This window comes from Dipodomys merriami, unplaced genomic scaffold, assembly GCF_024711535.1.
Source record: "Dipodomys merriami isolate MVZ:Mamm:240054 unplaced genomic scaffold, mDipMer1.0.p SCAF_29, whole genome shotgun sequence".
Lineage (NCBI taxonomy): Eukaryota > Metazoa > Chordata > Mammalia > Rodentia > Heteromyidae > Dipodomys > Dipodomys merriami.
In genome coordinates, this window is record NW_027204381.1 from 13,618,712 (window position 1) to 13,638,848 (window position 20,137).

Sequence of the window (20,137 nt, forward strand, 5' to 3'; positions counted from 1 at the left end):
TGTTTAGAAAGCTTAAAGTAGATTTTTACCATATTTAGTGTAGTACTGGAGTTAGAGCTCAGATTCTCTTTCCACTTGCAATTTTTTTGGGGGGAGCGGTATTACTGGGGTTTAGAATCTGGTCCTTGCCCTTGCTAGGAAGGTGCTTTAATTATTGAGTCACGCTTCTAACCCTATTTTCTGCTGTATATTTTTGAGCTGGAATCCAGAACTCAGCCTTAAAGTGCTATATATGAAATAGGATATGTGATACTACATATGTGTATATACATACATATATGTATGTATATACACCCAGGTGCTTTGAGTTCATGTTTTTAATCTTAATAACTCAGGAGACTGATATTTGAGAATTATAGTTTGAAGCCAGTGTGGTCAGTAAAGTCCAGAAAACTGTTAACTCCAACTAATTACCAAAATTCTAAAAGTGGAGTTGTGGCTCATGTGGTAGAGTGCTTGCCTTGAATCATAAAGCTAAGGGACAGTGCTCAGGCCCTTAGTTCAAGCTGTAGTACAGGCAACACACACACACACACACACACACACACACACACACACACACACACACACACACACACACACTAACAGAAAAGTGAACAAACCTTAATAAGTTAATATGTAAAGACAGCTTTCAAAAGGACTGATACCTGAGTAATGAGACTTCTAATCAACAAAGAGACTATCACTTCATGTATGTTAAATGTTCTTGGGAGGGTTTATAGAGACTTTTATTTCCTATGTGAACTCCCAGACTTGTATTCATTTCCCCCTCTTTTCCTGAATTCCTTTAAATTAGTCTACATGTATTTGAGTTTCATTCCATATTTCCATTAGCATGTTGTATATACTTTATTTTGTTGTTTTTCACAGTAACTGGACAGTACACTGTACATCTTTGACTTTATACCATCTTATAACTGATGTTTTCAATAAAATTCTCTGATAGTGTTACAGTTTTGGAAACATTCAGCCCCATGGACCACTGCTGCCTGATGCTTCCTGGCACTGTCCATTTTAATGTCATCTTTGTCTGAAACTCTATAAGACATTTATACTGTTCTAACCCATAGTTGATGGTTATTTTTACTTACATAGCTTCTCTGGAACCATAACTGTCATTCATGCATGCAATTCTGTGCTTCCTACTATACATTCTCTTTCAGGTGTATTTACTCCCTGTAATATTTGTTAGAATTTGCTGGGCTACGGTTTGCTTACCTTTTGTTAATCAAAGCTTTAGTTGAAAGTTTTATCTTCACTTTTAAAATAAGATTTGCGTTTAAAAAGATCTCTTTTCACTTTAAAAACATTTCCTTATCTTTTGGTTTTAATCCTTGCCCTTGAGAACTATGCTCTCCTTACTGTTTCTTTGAAGGTAATTTTCTTAACACCCTGGTTGTTTAAAAGATTATTTAAAAAAAAAAACAGTTTTAAACTGGTAGCAGTGTCTCATGCCTAGCTACTTAGGAAAAATACTGAGAGCTGGAGGATCAAGGTTTGAGGCTAGTCCAGTTAGAAAATTTCACAATATTCCATTTCCAAAGACAAGCCTGGAAGCCTGGCTCAGGTGTACAGTGTTAGCCTAGCAAGCACGAATTCTAACCCTATTACTACCAAGACAACAACAACAACAACAATTATTACAATGTGGTCTTTGGAAAATTTATCCTTCTTTATAGTTATTGAGGGCTGTGTGTGTGTGTGTGTGTGTGTGTGTGTGTGTGTGTGTGTGTGTGTGCTGGTTCTGGGGCTTGAATTCAGGGTCTGGCACTGTCCTTGAGCTGTTTTTTGCCCAAGGATAGTACTCTACCATTTGAGTCACATCTCCATTTCCAGATTTTCTATCAGTTAATTGGAGATAAGAGTGTCACAGAATTTCTTGCCTGGGCTGGCTTTGAACCTTAATCTTCAGATCATAGCCTCCTGGGTAGCTAGGATTACAGATTACTGCTCTACTATTCATTGAGATTCTTAAATTTCTGTATTGTTGTTTTTGACCAGTTTTCAATTATTGTCTGCCTTTTGCCAGTCTTTTCATCCTGAAAACACACACACACACACACACACACACACACACACACACACACACACACACACATACATAAAAGACCTATTGAACGTGTCCTTCAAGGCTCTTGACCTTTGGATGGACTTGTTCTCTTTTCCCCACTGTGTATTTTAAATCTTTCATTTGTCTATAACTAATATATCCTAAAGTAATTGATCATTACTCAGATATTGCATTTTTATTTTTTCATAAATTACATTTATATATGTCAAAATTTCCATATTTTCACCTATGCTGTCAATCTTTTCACCTATTGATAACATTATGGGTCAGCATTCTAAAAGTTTTTGCTGCTAATTTCAATGTCTTAATTGTTGTTTGCCTTGCTCTTGTCATTAAGCACTTTGAAAAATAAAATCCTGATTAAGACAGTGCACTTATGATTGAGTTAGTAAGCAGAATATTATTCCAATTATTACTTCTAGTTCTCAGAGGAACATAATAGATCCAGAATTTCTATAATATGTGATCAAAATGTCAAACATACAATAAAACATTACTGGAGAAAGAAAAACCTAATCCATCATCAAACAACAACAACAATGTAATCTTACTTTGAGAAAATTCAGATAATGGTTTCAGTGAATGTGAAAAGATAAAGTAGTTATTGTTAATATGTTACAGGATCTTTCAAAATTAATTTTAGCAATTAAGCAGATAGGACTGTCAACAAAGTATATAAGAGTAGTAGCAAAGACTCTTACAAATAAGAATCAAGACAAACTCAGGATTGAAAGTTTTAATACTTTAAGTGGAAGGTTTATTATAGATAGGAAATGAAAGGAAAAAGATAACAATGGGTTAGAAGACAGATAGTAAGAATTATGCAGCCTGAATACAGAGGAAAATGAGTGAATTTTTGTTTACGAAAAGGAAGGTTCTAACCTGTGAGATAATATAGCATAATATCATTGAATCCCAGAAGTAGATAATAGTGTGGCAGGTAATATTCTTTGAAGAAACAATGGTCAAATGTTTCCTGAATGTGAAGAAAGTATTAGTGTATAAAGCAGAGAGTTCAGTTGTCCCTCAGAAGGATGAATCGAAAGAAACCATACCTAGGAAGGTTTGGGTTAAACTTCTGAAAATCAGATGAAGACCAAGCTTTGGAAACAGCTTGAAGAAATAGATCTGCCACTCACAAGAGGGGCAGCCACCTGCAGGCTGCATCTTATCAGAAACAATGGAGGTCAGAAGACTATTCAACGATAAAGAACTAAAAGGAAAAACAAGAATGATCTCAATCCTGAATTTTATACACCAATCAAAATATCCCTCAAATAAGGTTACAAACTACACACCTGTGTGGATGTACACGTGCATGTGTGCATGTGTGTGTGTGTGTGTGTGTGTGTGTGTGTGTGTGTGTGTGTGTTTGTGTGCATGCGCCAGTCCTGGAACTTGAACTCAGGGCATAGCTGCTGTCTCTGAGCTTTTGTGCTCAAGGGTAGTAGTGTTCTACAACTTGAGCCACAGCTTTGTTTCTGGCTTTTTAGGAGATGAGTCTCACAGAATTTCCTGTCCAGACTGATTTTGAACCACAATCTTTAGATCTCAGACTCCTGAGTAGCTAGAATTTCAGGTGTGAGCCACCAGAGCCTGGTCCTAAACAGTTTTTTCTTTTGGTGATGGTGGAGGGGAGGTCCGGTCGTGGGACCTGAACTCTGAGCCTGGGTGCTGTCCCTCAGCTCTTCAGCTCAAGGCTAGTGCTCTACCACTTGAACCACAGCGCCACTTCCAGCTTTTTTCTTTTTGCTTATGTGGTGCTGAGGAATTGAACCCAGAGCCTCAGGCATGCAAGGCAAGCACTCTACCACTGAGCCACCTTCCCAGCTCTCCCCCTCCAAACAGTTTTGATAAACAAAAGTTTTAAGAATTTTGTTGTCAGTAGACCTGCACTGAAAAAATAAGAAGCAATTTCTCCAGGCTGAATGGAAATTATACTGGACAAAAATTGGAACCTATAAAGAAAGATGAAGAGAAATAGATATATTAAATGCATGGTTCAGTATAAAAAGTATTTTCTTCACAAGATACATGACTAATTCAAAACAAAAGCAATATAATTTCAAGGTAGGAATTTAACATGTATAAGTTAAAGATGTGGAACAATAACACAAATATTTAACTGTCTGAATGAAACAATATGCATGGAAATATGAAGTCGAAAGGGTGAAGTGGCTCATTATCAAGTTGAATTCAACTGTGACATGAATAAATGTGTAGTATTGAGTATACCGCTTATTGAAATGCTTGCAACCAGAAGTGTTTTGGATTTCATTTGGTTAGGGGGATTTTTAGATTTTTATATGTATAATGTTATCTCCTGGAGATGGGACCCAAGGGTAAACTTGAAATTTTCAATTGTTTCCATATGCTATATACATTTGGCCTGAAAATAATTTATATGTAGTTTTTGTGTGCCTCTATTTTAACTGTGACCTGTCATTCACTCATGGTCAGATGTGGAATTTTCCACTTGTAATATCATGTTGGTGCTAAAAATAACTTTGCCTTTTGTAGCATTGTGGATGGTGGATTTTTGGATTAAGGATGTGCAATGTGTGGTAATATTAATAAAGTAACTAACTAAAGCCTAGCATAACAAAATCAGCAGCAGAAGAAAAATAGAATGCTGGAAAATATTCAATGGACTCAAAAGAAGACAGAAAAATTATCACAGAAGATCTAACAGCACAGGGCCAGATAGTAGATTTAAACCTGACTATATGATGACTGTCCATTGTTAGTGGACTATTGCAATCAGGAAGAAGAAAAGTCAGGACAGATAAAGAGGCAAAACTCACTTCCATATTACCTAGATAACATGAATTTTAAACACACAGAGGCAGATAGGAAAAGGAAGGGAAATAAAAGGCTGAGTTTCTCCATTTTCCCACAGTTACATCTTTGGCCCTGAAGACCAAGATGCCTGGCGTTGCTCTCCAGAGTTCCCCAGCAAGAACTGGTTACAGGAAGGCTAAAGTCTGAAGAGAGTCTTCTTACGTCTTATGAAGAGAGTGCAGTGCTTGTAGGCGGCATTCTTCCTCTGGGAAGCATTTTGTTGCTGAGTACAAAATGAACCAAGAGGTCCCACCCTGGCTCTTAGAAGCTTTAGGCCCAGCTCTAGCTACTAATGCTGTTCTGGGCACCGCCCTGAGTCTGGCTTGTGCCCCCGTGATGGATGCTAGCTGCTACCTTAAGCATGAAGCTTTTGTTCTCCCCTACTCAGTGGATTCAAGCTTTGGTGGCAGTTTTGGCTTTAGTGGGGCTGTGCCCAGCACTGCTGTGATTCCAAGCCCAGACTCAACAAAGGACAAGCAGAAGAGGTCAAAAGCTATGTACATATGGCCATATAACTGATGCTAAGCGAAATGAACCCCAAGATAGGGACACAAGTGATTTTTATCTTTCTAGCTGTTTGTTTTAATGTACTTACAATGTACTATGATTTTTTTTTGTTTCTTTATATGTTCTTCCCCCATGATATAATCCCTGTTGTTACTGTATTTGATTCTAGTGTCCTGCATCTTGTATACACATTTTTCTAATTTGGGGAGGAGATGGGAAATAACAAAATGCTGAAATAAGGATACAGGATGACCCACTGTAACAACGAGATGTATAAGACACTATGTTGAAAATGAACTTTACAACTTGGGGGGGGGAGGGGGGCACTGGGGAGGTGGGGAGGGAAGGGATGATAGGGGAAAAACAAAGGAGGGGGTAGCAATGCTTGATAATAAATGGACTCATTACTTTGCTCATGTAACTGTAACCCCTCTGTACAGTATCTTTACAATAAAAAAATATATATATAAAAACAAATGACTGTGAGCCTCAGCTCACCTGGGCATGGCTTTTTTTTCCTGTGATTGTAGTGCCCTTATAAATCTTAAGTTTTCTAATTTGTCCTGCTTGTTTCTTAGGTAAAAAGTGTTTTCCTGTCATGATGACTACTTTCTACTCAAGGGGAAGTCTGTAACGTTTGCCTGCTGTGCACCTTGCTGAGTGGACAGTTTGCCTTTTGCCTCTTGGTAAAGATGAAGGGACCATGGGCTGAGTAGCCAGAGGGTAAGGTTCTTCTGATAAATCACCCTCTAGTGTTCACCATGGGGCTGAGGGGGCAGGGAGCTGGTAGAGATAGGTGAGCACAGGGTCAAGAATTTCACCTATGACCTTATGTGAGAGCAAGTCCCTGAAGTCCTTCCAGAGCTTTCCAGTATAAGGGACAGGAAGATAATAGAGCTTCCACTTTCTCTTCTTTGTGCTTTCTCCACAGTGCTAGGCTGTCTGTGCATTGGCTCAACTACTAGAAAAGTCACAGGACTGGAGAGAAATTTCTTCTGCTCACAGCCAGTATGGGATTTCCAAGTAGGGGAATTGGATCCCATTTGCAACTTTGCCATTTGTTTATTGCAGTGTGTATGGGAATAAATACATAATTTGATTTGTTAAGTTAGGGAAAAGAGAATGATCAAGTTCCAGGCTGTGGTGTGGATCAAACAGAATAGTTTGCAGGTCTTTATGATTCTGGTGCTAAGTGTTCTGCTTGTGTCTAAAGCACAGATGCTTCGCTTACTTAGCCTAGTGAGCACAGAAGACATACTGAGAAACCAACAACAAAGCATCTCTCATTTTTATTCTGCATTAGCCATCAATTTCAGTAGTCATTTATTCAAATGAACCAACTCTTGGATCACAACAGCATTTGGCCTGGCACTGGTGGCTCATGCCTACAATTCTAGCCCCCTCAAGAGGCTGAGATCTGAGGATCAGGGTTCAAAGCCAGCCCCGTCAGAAAAATCAGTGAGACTTTTCTCCAATGAACCAGCAAAAGTCAGATATGAAGTTGTGCCTGAAGTAGTAGAGTGCCCACCTTTAGGTGGGCGGAGGGACAGAGTCCAGGTCCCTGAGTTCAAGCCTCAGTACCAGTACACAAACCAAAGCCAAAACAAACAAACAAACAAAAAAACCATTCAGAATCTAGGCCTTTGAGATCTAACTATGTTCAAGAAAATAGACAAGGTTCTAAAGTTCCTCTAAGATTTGTGAAGGGCAGGGCTTCAAAGATCTGAAACCACTGGGAAAGAGTCTGAGAAGTAGGACTATTCTAGGGCTAATCTGGCCACAAGGGCATCTGCCAGGGCTGCCCAATGTCCTGTGATTTTCTCACCCTGAGGAGGAGGGAAGAGAGGGGCCTTTGGGTTGCAGGCTGGACTCAGGATACAGTAAGTGATTTAGTAGCTACTGAAGCATTGTCCAATTTCTGCAGCTTTTAGAAGTTGTTTTCAGCTGAGTCTCCACCTGGATTTCTTTTTTTCTAAAATAGTGTTGTGCAGATCATGACTGAAATGTCCTGAAAGGCATCCTGGGCAGTTCCCTCCTCTGGCAGAGATTGTCCATCCTCCCCAGAGGAATAAGGTGAAGCTGCACAACATACAGGCAGCTGGGGGTGGCTAGATGGAGGCTGAGCCAGCGTTAGCAGCCAACGGGGCTTTGCCAGACATTTCCCTGCCTAGCTCAGTAGAGTGAGGCCCGGAAACTGCTGATAGGGCTATGGCCAAGGCATCCTTGTTCCCTGCTTCAGTCTCCGAAGTCAATAGACTTGGCAGCCAAATGCTTCTTGCTCATCATTCCTCTGTTTCTCTCTGCCTTTACACCTTGATGGTATAATATCTGTTTTTCTATTCAGTCCTCAGATCCCACCATTTCCTTTCTGCTATGTAAGTAGCCCCTACCATACCTACTTCTCTCCCCACTGTAACTCATGCCATACAGGCTTTCCTTAGACCCTTAATCCAGGCCCCAGGCCTCTGTTGGGAGTGGTAGAGGGTATCACACCAGTGGCTTCAGTCCCCAAGCTACAGACAGATCAGCAGAGGCAGGATGGAGCCCAGCTCTTGTAGCAGGCTCTCTCTGAGACAGAGCAGCCTCTCCTAAAAAGAGCTGCTTAACAAATATTTTACCCTTATGGACTGGTGTAGTCTCCTTTACAGTTACATTCTGGATATCTGCTAGGGACCAGGATCCTGAGGCTCTGGTATACAAAGCTCTGTGGATGTTTAAGTCCTGTATTTAAAACTGGTGTATAACCTACATACATTCTCTTGTATATAACTCATCCTCTAGATTTACTTATAATACCCAGTACATTGTAAATGCTACATATATACTTGTTACCCTGAAATCTTTAGGAAATAATGACAGGAAGAAATGATACAGATCCAGTTGGTTTCCCTGCATGGCTAGTTGGTCCCACAATATGGAGTCCAAAGATACAAAGGGCTGGCTATTGTAATAAACACCTAACAGCTGCTTGCAGCTGGGGCAACAAAACAATCACAGTCTGTCTCTAAAGGCATGAGCTTGGCTGCATGCCCCGATTCCATTTACAAACACAAGTGGTGGACTAGCTTTGGTTGGAGGTCATTGTGAACTCTGCTGTCCTCATCAGTGCCCTCAAGGTGAAGGGTTCAGGGAGGTAGGAGGGTAACCAGTCCACACTGCAAGCCCAATGTCATCACGGGCACATAGGAACTGCAGCTGTTCTCAGAACAGTGAGAATCCATTTTTTCTGTATCTGACATTGTGCCTTGTTAGGGCCTGCAACTGTAATATACATACCTCCTGGGAACACATGGCCTTAGACCCACGAGGGGCTGTGGGATGAAGTCCTTATCAACAATCCTCTTGCTCTTTGCCTGCTTGTCTGACATCAACCCTTCTCCCTGTTCACATCCAAGGAACGATTTCTTTTACATTCCGTTTCTTGTTCATGGTTTACAACATTTAAGTTGGCACAATATGTATGTAATAAACATCTATTTCGTGTTATGCAGGGAGCTGTGCATTGCGGGTACTAAGTAGCTGTACTAAATAGCTGGGTGAAGACAGCAGTAAAGCATGACTAGAGGCAGATGAGTCAGCCCCAAGAAGAAGGCAGAATGTGGGGTGAGGGTTGGTCCAAATCCCTTTCCACTGAGCCCCAGTCACATGGCTTCTGTTCAGCTCACCAGAGCAAAGTAAGATATCTGCAGCAGATCACAGGGCAACCACCTGTGATGTGCCCAAACCCCACAAAGTCTGGCAAGAACTTTTCATTTGTAACTGCTTTCCTACTTGTCTCCTTAACTTTTTATTGGCTTGACTGTCTTACTTCCCAGCTATAGGATCTTGGACAAGCAATGCATGCACTCTGTGGCTTGATCTCCTCATCTGAACATAGAGAGAGTAATATGTCTTTGGAGATGCTCTGAGGATGGAGAGAAACAATGAATGTGGGGATCTTGTATGTATGGTACATTCCTGGCATGTGGGAATTATTCAGCCTATTGACCATGGCTCTATACTGGCTTCATGCAGCCAGCTGTGGAGTGAATGTTCATGCCCCTCCTTTCAAACATCTCTGTTGAAACTTGAGGCTCAATGGGATTCTTTCAGGAGGCAGGGTCTTTGGGTAGTGTTAAGTCACAAGAATGGAGCCAAGTGAATGGCTGCAGAGGACTCCCTTGTCTCTTCTACCAGGTGACGTCACATTAAGAACACACCCCTGTTGGTACCTGGAAAAGGCCTTCTTCAGACACCACAGCTGTTGATGTTCCCCTCACTTTGGACTCCCTCCCTCCCCTATGAGAGAGAAATCAACTTGGACTGTTTATGAGCCAACCAATAGACAGCTCAGTTTTTTTAAATAGTTGCCCAAATGGACTAAGACGGCTTGACAAGTGTCCTGTGAAGTAGGTGAAGCAAGTATCATCTTCTCCCCTGTACAAAACAGTTAATTGAGACTCAAGAATAAAGTGACTTGTCCAAATTAATAAGAGGCTGAGATCTGACCACAACCTGTTTCATTAAAGGAGATAAATCAGTTGTGTCACACCCACAGAAGAGCCATGCTTTACAGCTACCAAAAGGAACTCAGTAAAGCCTGTGTCCATGCTGACAGAGTGAGGACAGGACAGCATTCTCAGTATGTTGTCCACCGCCACCAGTGCCCAGCAGGCCCACAACCTCCCCATGGGCCTGGCTTAGCGCCATTTTAGGGGCTGTACCTCCTGAAGGAGATAATGGGCAGCTGCTTTGCTGGGAAGGAGGAGACCAATCTTGAGGACAACAAATTAAACCTAATTCAATCTATGGAAATATTTGATTACACCAATGCAATTTATTATGCAAAGTTGCCCTTTCTGACAAATGGAAGCTGCTTTGATAAGTGGGATTATAACAGAAGGGGTTTCAGCAGGCAAACAAACCCAGCTGGGTGCCTGCCCACAGCTCCTGGTTCCCTGCTCCTCTCAGCAGGATCAACCATCAATCAGACCAAGAGACATGCCCAATATCCCATATCCATCAGGCCCAGGTGTGGATGTGACCTCAAACATGTCCTTTCTCTGTGGCAGTCTTTCCTGGTTTTCCTGAGTAACAAGGAAGCTTATTTTTGCTTAGAATTATTGTTGCTGTTGTTTACTAGTCGTACAAAGGGTTATAATTCCATAAGTGAAGTTACAATACTTTTGGTCAATATCACCTCTTCTTTGATTTTCCCTATTTCCTTCCTTTCATCCCTACCTTCAAGTTACATAGTTCATCTTTTACGTTATATACCTTGAATACAATGTCTACATTTGCTTCCCCTTCCTCCTTCCATTCCTGTGTCCCCATTTATTGCCCCTCCCATGTTTTTACTTCCTGGTATTTATTTTAATAAACAGTACTTCAGTTGTTCAGAGGAGTTACATTCCTCCTATAGGTATACCTTCCTCCTAGAATTTTTTTTGGGGGGGATTGGTCATGGGGCTTGAACTCAGGGCCTGGGCACTGTCCCTCAGCTCTTCAGCTCAAGGCTAGCACTCTACCCCTTGAGCCACAGTGCCACTTTCAGTTTTCTAAGGTTGGCTTGGAACCTCGATCCTCAATCTCAGCCTCCTGACTAGCTAGGATTACAGGCGTGAGCCACTGGCCCCAGGCTTTCCTCTTAGAATTTTAACCTTCATAAAAACCCTTTACATCTCATTATGGAATATATTCTTTTGACTTAGATCACAGCACATTTAGAAAACTTCAAGATTTGTATGTTTTAAAAACTTTTCATGTCTAATTTCTTAAGGGACCTCACACAATCCCTGTGACATCAACCAGATCTTTTGACTAACAGATGGGGTCAAGTTAAGCATCTTTTCAAGTTACCCAATGGAGTTGAGACTTGAACCCAGGTCTTCAGCCCCTGACTTTCTTCTTGGCTCAGTTTTAAGTCATTGTCCTTTAGCCAGCATGAACTTCTTCCCATGTCCGCTGCTGCAATAACCACAGGGTGAGAAGAGGATGTCAGGTTTTTGTTTGTTTGTTTGTCTTGTTTTGTTTTTTGTCTCAGATTATAGGTCTCAGAATCAGAAAATACAGAGTCTAGTTTTAAGCCTGCCATGTGTTAATTGTATAACAGGAGATATTATAAATATCCATTGATTTCAAATACCTACTACTAGTTGAGTATTTTATATTTCTCAGAAAACACTTGAAGTTGTTGCTTGTACAACTTTACAGATAAGAACACCTAGTCTCTGAATGGGAGGGGATTTGTATAATGCACCATTCTAGCAAATGTGAAAGTTGGGATGTATGCAAGCTTCTTTTGTTAATTTCTAACATCCTGAGCTCCTAGTCTTTCCCTCCCCAAGGAAACTGAATGGTGATCCTGAGGGCCGCAATTTGTGCTTCAGGTAGAAGGCACCAGTGAGAAAGGCAGGAGTGAGGACCAACTTTAGGGGAAAACTGAATCATACTGGGCCTCATGGGTTTGTTAAGTCCTCTGGACTTGCTACATGCATCCTGAGAAAGGCAGTCTTTCTTCTACTGGATCAAATCAAGCTGGGTTTCATTCACTGGGCTAATAAAAGTTCCTCCTTAGCAGATGAAAGTTCTGCTTTTAGAGAAAGACATGTCTTCCCATAGTACCTGAGAGAAATCCTTATGTTATTGATGAGAAAGCTTAGGCTCACACAGGTTAGTTAATTTGACCAGGATCCCACAATAGGTTAACCAGATTGGTTTCCTCCTTCCTAAGTTCAGACTAAAGTGACCTGGTATCTGTTCAGTAGATGTTCCTGTTATCCCAAATTCTAGACATTCTTGGAGGGAGGAGAAGGGATCTTGAAAGTAATAGAACAATTCCATTTAAATAGGACTTCACAAATTTTTATTAGCTTAATTAGGGATTTCATTGTGATATTTATAGCATGCATGAATGAACTTAGATCAAATTTGCCCACCTATATTGCTCTTTCTTAACTCTTCTTTCTCCTCTATCCTTTTAAACAATTTTGGTGGGTTTCCTTGGTTATTTCCATACATATATTTAATGTACTTCTATACTGTTCAACCCTATTACCTCCTTCTCTCTCCGCCTCCACATTCCCCTTTTACAATCATGTTATATTATTATTATTATTTTGGTCTAGATTCTGTATATAAGTGAAAATATGTAACATTTGTCTTTCTGAACTTAGCTTATCTTGCTTAACACAATGACTTTCAGTTCAATCCATTGTTTTTTTACAGATGCCATAATTGACATCATTTCTTTCAGATGGATAAGTAATACTCCATTGCATGTGTATACTGTATTTTATAGGCTAAACAGAGGTTTCGGCCTGAAGCTTTTGGAGAATTTCAGAGGTAACGGTCTCTAAAGCAGGCATCAATGTGTGTTCAGTGCCCTCAAAGCAACACAGGAGCCCCTCCCTCTGAGATCCTCAGACTGCTTCAGAGTCTCAAAAAGCCTGCAAGCAAGGACAAGCTCCACTCCCACAATCCCCCGTTCCCCTTGGGATAGCAATAACCCCTCTGTGGTACTGCCAAGGGCAAACTCAGGGGAGAGATAGCCGCTCCCTTGCGAACTGGGCCCTCCAACAGCTTCCATAAAGGGAGGGGGAGGGGGTGCACAAGGCACCTCTAGACAAGTTGAAAAACCTGTTATAATCCACAGACCTAATTGTTTTCCTTTATCGCCACGTGGGGATGCTTATTGTTTGGCTTGTTATCTGATGTTATTTAATCTATATTTTGTAATTACTTCCCTTCTCTCTCTCACTTCAGTGGTCATGCTTTTTTTTTTTTTCCTCTCTATGCTTGAAGCGCTGACCTACATTTTCACAGCAGTCAATTATTTCAAGCCCAGCTTGGTGTTATGGTCTGGGAGCCTTGGCCCCTCTGGTTGGAGGCTTTCAACTCCGAGACACACTTTGTTCACTGGGACTTGGAAGTCTAAGAAAGCAGGGGAAGAGGAAGATCCTCCCCAAGAGGCCTTTGCTTCCTAGGGGATAGGCTACAGTGGATGGGAGCTGCAGCCTGGCAGACTGGGGACTGTGGGGATGGGGATAGGAACTCTAGCACTATGGTTTTTAGGACTGGATGCACAGTGGTCAGAGCCTGAATAAGTAGACCATGGAGATCATCTTCTCCAAATTGGATTTGTGCAAGTTCCAGTGCCCCTACAGGCTAACTGGGAAAATCTAGGCTGTGCTATTGCTATTCTTAGACAGTCTCTTGGCTTTCTTCAGAGAACACAAAAGAAGAGAGAGTCCTATGGCTGAGTTCCCAGCCCCATTTCACCAGTCCTAGGCTGTGCATCTTTTTGTGAATCATTCAACTTCTCTGAACATCACCAACATTCGTCCTGGGACATTAATACCTTGGAGACTACCTGAAGTTCAAATGAATTAAAGTACTGATGATGAGCATCCCTCTCAGTTAGCAATTTAGTATTTGAAATGAGCACTCAAAAGATCAACTGAATGGGGAAAAAATTTACACCCTCAGTTGCTTGCTGTCTACTACACAGGAACTAAGTGGCTGAGATGATACTATTCCTCCATTCTGAAGCTAATGGTCTGATAAAACTGGGGTATGAAGAACCCTTTGCATGAAAGTGTCTGAGGACACCAGTGTGGCAAATGCTCAGGGTCAATCTCCCAGAGAAGAGATTGGCTGGCAGGCAATTGCAGGCATATGAATGTCTCCAAAGCACACAATTCATTTATTTACACATTCATTCATGAGTTTATCTAAAATCTACTTCCTCAGACCTTCTGTGTCCCAGATGCTGGTGATGGGGTGGGGTAATAGGAGGGGAACTACTTTTGTACCAGGGGGCTTAAATCTTCTGTGACATCTCTACCCTCACAGAACTGCTTGGATTGGAGGAGAGTAGTTATTCAAGTCAGGCTAGGGGTAACACATATAAACTCAAAAGGCTTAGAGCAGTATAAATTCATTTCTTTTTCATGTGAAGTCCAGAGTGAGTTCCTGAAGTGATAGAAAGGGAAAGAAAGCCAAGAGGATGTAATGTGTCAGATGTATCTCTGGAGATAACAGTCCCTTGGGAAACTACAGGTGAGCCAGGAGGCAAAGCCCTGACCTGAAGTGCATTGTGTACAGATGGAATAGAGCTGGCTGGTAGTGTGGTCCCCAGGGAAGACAGGGAGGGGAGGGATCCAGGCAACAGGGTCTTCCATTTCATCTGATGAACATTTGTCTTAGTCAGAAATGTACTTTCCACTTTCTGTATCTCAAACCTATGTCTGTGGTACCTATTTCTCAATGCTAGCTTCATCCAGGTCCTGAGAAATCCTTCTTACAGTTAGGAGGCCACAGTCAGGCATCTGGAAGAGAAAAAGAAACAAGAAATGTTGCTGCTGGGTCTTCCCTTCCCTTTCTTCCAGTGATAGCTCCATCCTGCCTGTCATTCCTGGGCTGTTCTCCTTCTATTCAATACTACCCAGACATTTGTGTGTCTCAGTAAGACCACTCATTCTGGAGCCCAGTACTAATAGGTTATGCCTATGATCCTAGCTACTTGGGAGGGCTGAGGTTCCAAAATAGCTCGAGCAGGAAAGTCCTTATCCCCCATGTCTGGTATGATGGCCAAGGTCTATAATCCTTGAAAAGACAGGAAGCCTAAAGTAGGAGGATTCAAGCTCAGCCTAACAAGACCCTATTTTGAAAATAACCAGTATGAGCAGGGCTGGAGGTATGGTTTAAGTGATAGAGTACTGGCCTAGTAAGCATGAGATCCTGAGCTCAAACTTCAATACTAACCATAGCCATAAGCTGATGGTTTATATTTGTAATTCTAGCTACTCAGGAGGCTGAGATTAGAAGATTGTGGTTTAAAACTAGAGTGGGCAGGAACCTGTGAGCCTCTTATCTCCAGTTGATCAGCAAAAAACCAGAAGTGGAGGTGAAAAACCTCTACTTCTCCTCTTGAGCAGAAGACTTGAAGAAACAATGCTCAGGTTCTGAGTTCAAGCCCCATGCACATTCACAGACACAGACAAACACAGATACACACACACATGCACACACACGTGCACATATATATGTGCATACACACAAGAAAGCAGAACAGAAAAAACCCAAAACAAACAAAATCCAGTAATGCTGAAATAAAAAAATAATTCCTCCTTCTGAATGTAGGAGATAAACAACATTTGATAAGGTGAGATGGGCCAGCACCAAATCAAAGCTGTTTTCGCTGGGCACTGTAGATTTAAGTCCTAGGAATAAGAACAAGCAAGGTGCATTCAGGATGCTGAGGTACTGATGCTCATGGAGAGGTGTCTCGAGTCTTAATGATGACAAATCAATGATCTAGAAGACAAATTCCTTTTCCTATTCAGCAGACCTCAGAAGGTGCTCCATCCTTTCTATTTTCTTTTAGTATTTCACATCCCACTGCCTTGTAATTAGGACCAGTTAGGTATGAAAACAACATGCTATGCACAACTGCCTGGCAGGGGATTTACATCCTGCAGCCACCTTAGCACTGAGTACCTCACTGTAGACCTGTGTCCTGAAGCAGAGGTCTAGGGGAAGAGCATTCCACTCAGCAGGATGGACACAGTTGAATGGTGCCTTTGTTCAGCCCTGGTTGGCAGATGTGGATGAAGTTGCCAGTGCTGCTCAGGCCTATGAGACCTAGGGAGGACAGTCATTCTCCCCTCTGCACAGCAGTATAGCTGTCTCCAGGGCAGACTTTGTCCTTCTGTGATGATACTTGCCCTCTGATACGTAATGTCAGGGAGAATGCTGGGATCATAGGGATTTGGTGCCTGCAGATTTGATTCCTGGCCAGGCACTGTTTCATCAGTCTAATGCCAAGAGTCCATCATGGAATGGACAGAGCATAGCATCCTTCCTTCCTTTTCTGGAGGGACTTAAGGCTTCACCTGAAACTAAGCACATGGCACACTTTGTACATACCGCATTAGTATACTCAGAGAGGTCTCTTTAAAGATGGCCTGAGTTGAAGTTGCACATGTACAACCCAGTATATACTGGATCTCAGTTTCCCAGGCCTAATCTTCCCTATATCTCATTTTCCCACACACCATGGGCATTGAGATTTTCTCATTCTAAATCTTACCTGCACCTCAGGTAAAAAAAGAGGCTTTGTGAACAAGGTTAGGGGATAGGTGGGGAGATGAGTGTGGATTGTTTCTGAAGAGCCAGTCAAATCATATAAGTCTTTACAATGAGAGAAGTGTTCCAGCTGTGGTCAGGGAGTTCATGGGACAATGGAAGAAGAATCTCAGATGCTTCATTTGAAAGATCATTGCCAACTTAGAAGATGGAGGAAGAAATACTGATAAGCCTCTAGAAAGGGATGCTGTCTGTAGCAGCTTGCAACTGATGTTGACTCCTCACCTACTGAACCATGAGACAAATGAATAATTAAGCTACTTCATACTCTGGCAATTTGTTACAGTTGCATTGGGAGACTGACTCCTACAGTGGAGACTAACACTTCCCCGAGGGCACTGCATTTCATTAATGTATTTATTTATTTTATTAGGCAGCGTGTCTCAGGCACATTGCAAACTGAGCAGAAGGTAGGAAGGTTTTCCATCATTCCCTGTTCTCATATATGAACAGCTTCTCCCATTGTTCACTACTCTCTAAGAGTGATGCATTTGTTTGAATCTATGAGCCTCTAGTGATCCATGATTATCACCCAGAGTCCACAGTTTATATCAAAGTTCACTGTGGTATAGTCCATGAGTCTGACAAATGTATAAAGACATGCATGGATGGTCTTGTACTGAATTTTCAGAACCACATGTTCTAGATGTAGAAAGTTATGCTAGACATGCTAAACATGGTCAACCAGTGAGCAAGAGCAGCCATATGGCACTGAGGGACAGCAGCTGTCACATGATTCTTCTCTGAACAGAAAGAACTTTCGACCAGGGAGCCGTTATTGTCCTGTTGGCCTAGAGAGGCTCAGGCCACTTGTTTCTGTCCTCAGGTGCCCCGAGGACCCTATGAGCCCTACGCATGGTGTGGGCTGTATTTTAACCTGCTCCACAGTATGCTTGCTCATCCATTCCCCAGAGCTGATTTGGCACACTTGGAATGGAAGAGAATTGGCTCCGTGTAGGCTGAGGTGGGTGCATACAATCAGAGATTGCCTCAGAAATTAAAGAGTTCATATTCTGGTAACAGACAGGGAAGCTAGCAAAATGGGTCTCGCAGCTTGGATCTAATTAAGCAAATCTCCATGTAGGAGAGTTGAGGGAGTGAAATTCTAGAACAAGTAGGAGTTTGCCAAGAAAAGGAAGGGTAGGGTGGGGCCAGCCTGTGCACAGAGGAGACAGAGATTTTCTCTGTTCATATGTAGCCACCAACACAGAAACTTTCCTGTTTTCTCAGTTATTCTTCTACTCACCATAAAGAAAATGCTAGATTTTTCATGTGTCTAGCTTCTTTCCTGACCAGGTCTTGTGCTAATGACTCAGATAAAGGAAATCATAGAAAAGTCAGATTTGGGGCTTAAGGAAGTTTCTCCGTCTGGTAAAGGCTGTTGGAAAGTTAATCCTCCCTTTTGTATTCTTAGACAGGGGCAGGCCTACATTCCAGTTGGAAATAGCTTCAGCAAGCATGAAGGAAGCTGATCCCATCCCCACTGTGGCAGAGTTGAGATGGAGTTGGCAGTCCTGGATGCCACAGTTCAGCTGATCCACCTGTGTGAACTGTGCCGGGCATCCTGCTCCCAGCTGGAACCAGAGACAGTGACTTTCCTTAGAGCTGATTTAACTGTTGTTGGGTTTTCTGCTACATTCAGCATGGCTGTGGGAATACATGACAATTGTGGGGGTGGGGGGAAGGAGAGAGACAGGAGAGGACTCCACGCTGTATTTGTGAGTCATTGTCAGGTCCCCCCACTTGCCCTTATATGCCAAATAAAGAGACATGATGATGGGCTGAGAAAGGTCTATTATGTGGCATGGGTAGTGCTTTAACTCATCTTTAGAATTTATACATGAACCTAGTTTAAATAGAAAAAAAATAGGAGCAAGGAGATTAAGGTATTCATAAACAGTCTCAGTTAGAGGTATGACCTGGTTGGTCATGATCTCAATTCTGGTTCTCCAGGGTTTGGGGATGGTTGTTATTGATGTGATCACTTGAGAGGAGCTATTTAGTCCCTACAAGATAATTATTCCTGTCCAGGACAAAGCCTTATCATTATAGGCGATTCTCCTCATTTGGGAAGTAGTCTGTTCTAAAAAGCTCTGTTACTATTCAGGGATAGTTTGGTTCCTTGTCATAAAAATATTACATAGATCAATCCTTTCTTTCCTGGAATCCAAAGTGATTGCAAAGTGACTGAGACTGGCTTAGAGAAAAGACAAATACAAAATGGAGGTAAGAATGCCAACCTTTATCTTACTTTTAGTTATTTATGGGCCCAAGTAAGGAGTTAGTGTCTCATAGCAGAAAGCAGATTTTAAGCATGTTACATCATTATTTGATCGCACGGGGATGTTGTATAGCTAAAGTCCATGAGGAACTCAGATCCCTTCCCATGGCCTCTTGATATCATCTCCTACCAATGCCTTGTTCCTCTCTGTTCCTCTCCTCTCCTCTCCTCTCCTCTCCTCTCCTCTCCTCTCCTCTCCTCTCCTCTCCTCTCCTCTCCTCTCCTCTCCTCTCCTCACCTCTCCTCTCCTCTCCTCTTCTTGATACCTCATCCCCCACCAAATGCTCTGCTCCTCTCTTCTCCTCTTCTCTCCTCTCTTTTTCTACTCTCCCCTCTCCTCCTCTAGTCTCCTCTCCCCTCTTCTCTTATCCCCTCCCCTCCCCTGTCATGCCCTCCCTTCCCCTCTCCTCTCCTCTTACATGGTAGATCACCCCTTCATTTTTACCAGCTTCTGAAGCTCCTTGCTCCTCTCCTCTCCTGCTCTTCTTTCTCTTCTCTTCCCTTTCCTTCCATTCTTTTCTTCCTTTCTTCCTTCCTTCCTTCTTTTCTTTCTCTCTTTCCCTCCTTCCTTTCCTCTCTCCTTCCCTTCCTTCCTTCCTTCCTTCCTTCCTTCCTTCCTTCCTTCCTTCCTTCCTTCCTTCCTTCCTTCCTTCCTTCCCTCCCTCTTTCTCTTAGTTTTGGTGGTAACTGAGATTGAACTCAAGACTTTACACTTGCTAACCAGATGCTCTAAAGCTCCAACCTGTTTTGGTGTTGGTTATTTCTGAAGCAGTGGTTTTATTTCATGTCTGAGCCTAGGCTGTGATCCTCCTACTTGTCACTGGGGATGACAGGCATGTTGCTGAACTTACCTTATAGCTGGGATAAGGGGCTTGTACCACTAAGGTTGAGACGAAGTCTCATGAACAGTTTTGCTTAGGCTCATTTCTATCCTTGATCCCCAATCATCATTTCTCAAGTCTTGAGCCATTGTGCCAGACTCTTGCTGTTCTATTTCTATTGGTAGATTTTACAAAAAAGCTTCATGTGCCTGTTCTTGAGGCTGAATGAAGGTTTCTCCTGCTTCAGCTCCTCACCACTGCCTCCTAATATGAGGAGAGGAGCCAGCAGGACCAGCTCCAAACAAGCAAGAGCGACCATTCATCAAAGCCCAGGAGATACAAACTCATTCCCATCGCTACACAGAGAGGGGGAGGGGAGAGGGAGAGAGAGAGAGAAAGGGAGAGGGAGAGGGACAGAGAGAGAGAGAGAGAGAGAGAGAGAGAGAGAGAGAGAGAGAGAGAGAGAGAGAGAGAGAGAGAGAACAGAGA

The 20,137-nt window shown here is 42.3% G+C and overlaps 1 long non-coding RNA gene across 2 annotated transcripts in view; it reads left to right on the plus strand.

Moving 5' to 3' along the window:
* The window catches only part of LOC138838769 (uncharacterized), a 70,174-nt gene that overhangs the window by 24,362 nt on the left and 25,675 nt on the right, over positions 1-20,137 (plus strand). The window contains exons 2-3 of one of the 2 annotated variants that reach the window (XR_011375745.1): positions 5,998-6,142; positions 17,961-18,138. This is a non-coding gene — a long non-coding RNA (uncharacterized lncRNA). Of the gene's footprint in view, positions 1-5,997; positions 6,143-17,960; positions 18,139-20,137 lie in introns of those variants that run through there. The other variant, XR_011375746.1, reaches the window with a different exon arrangement.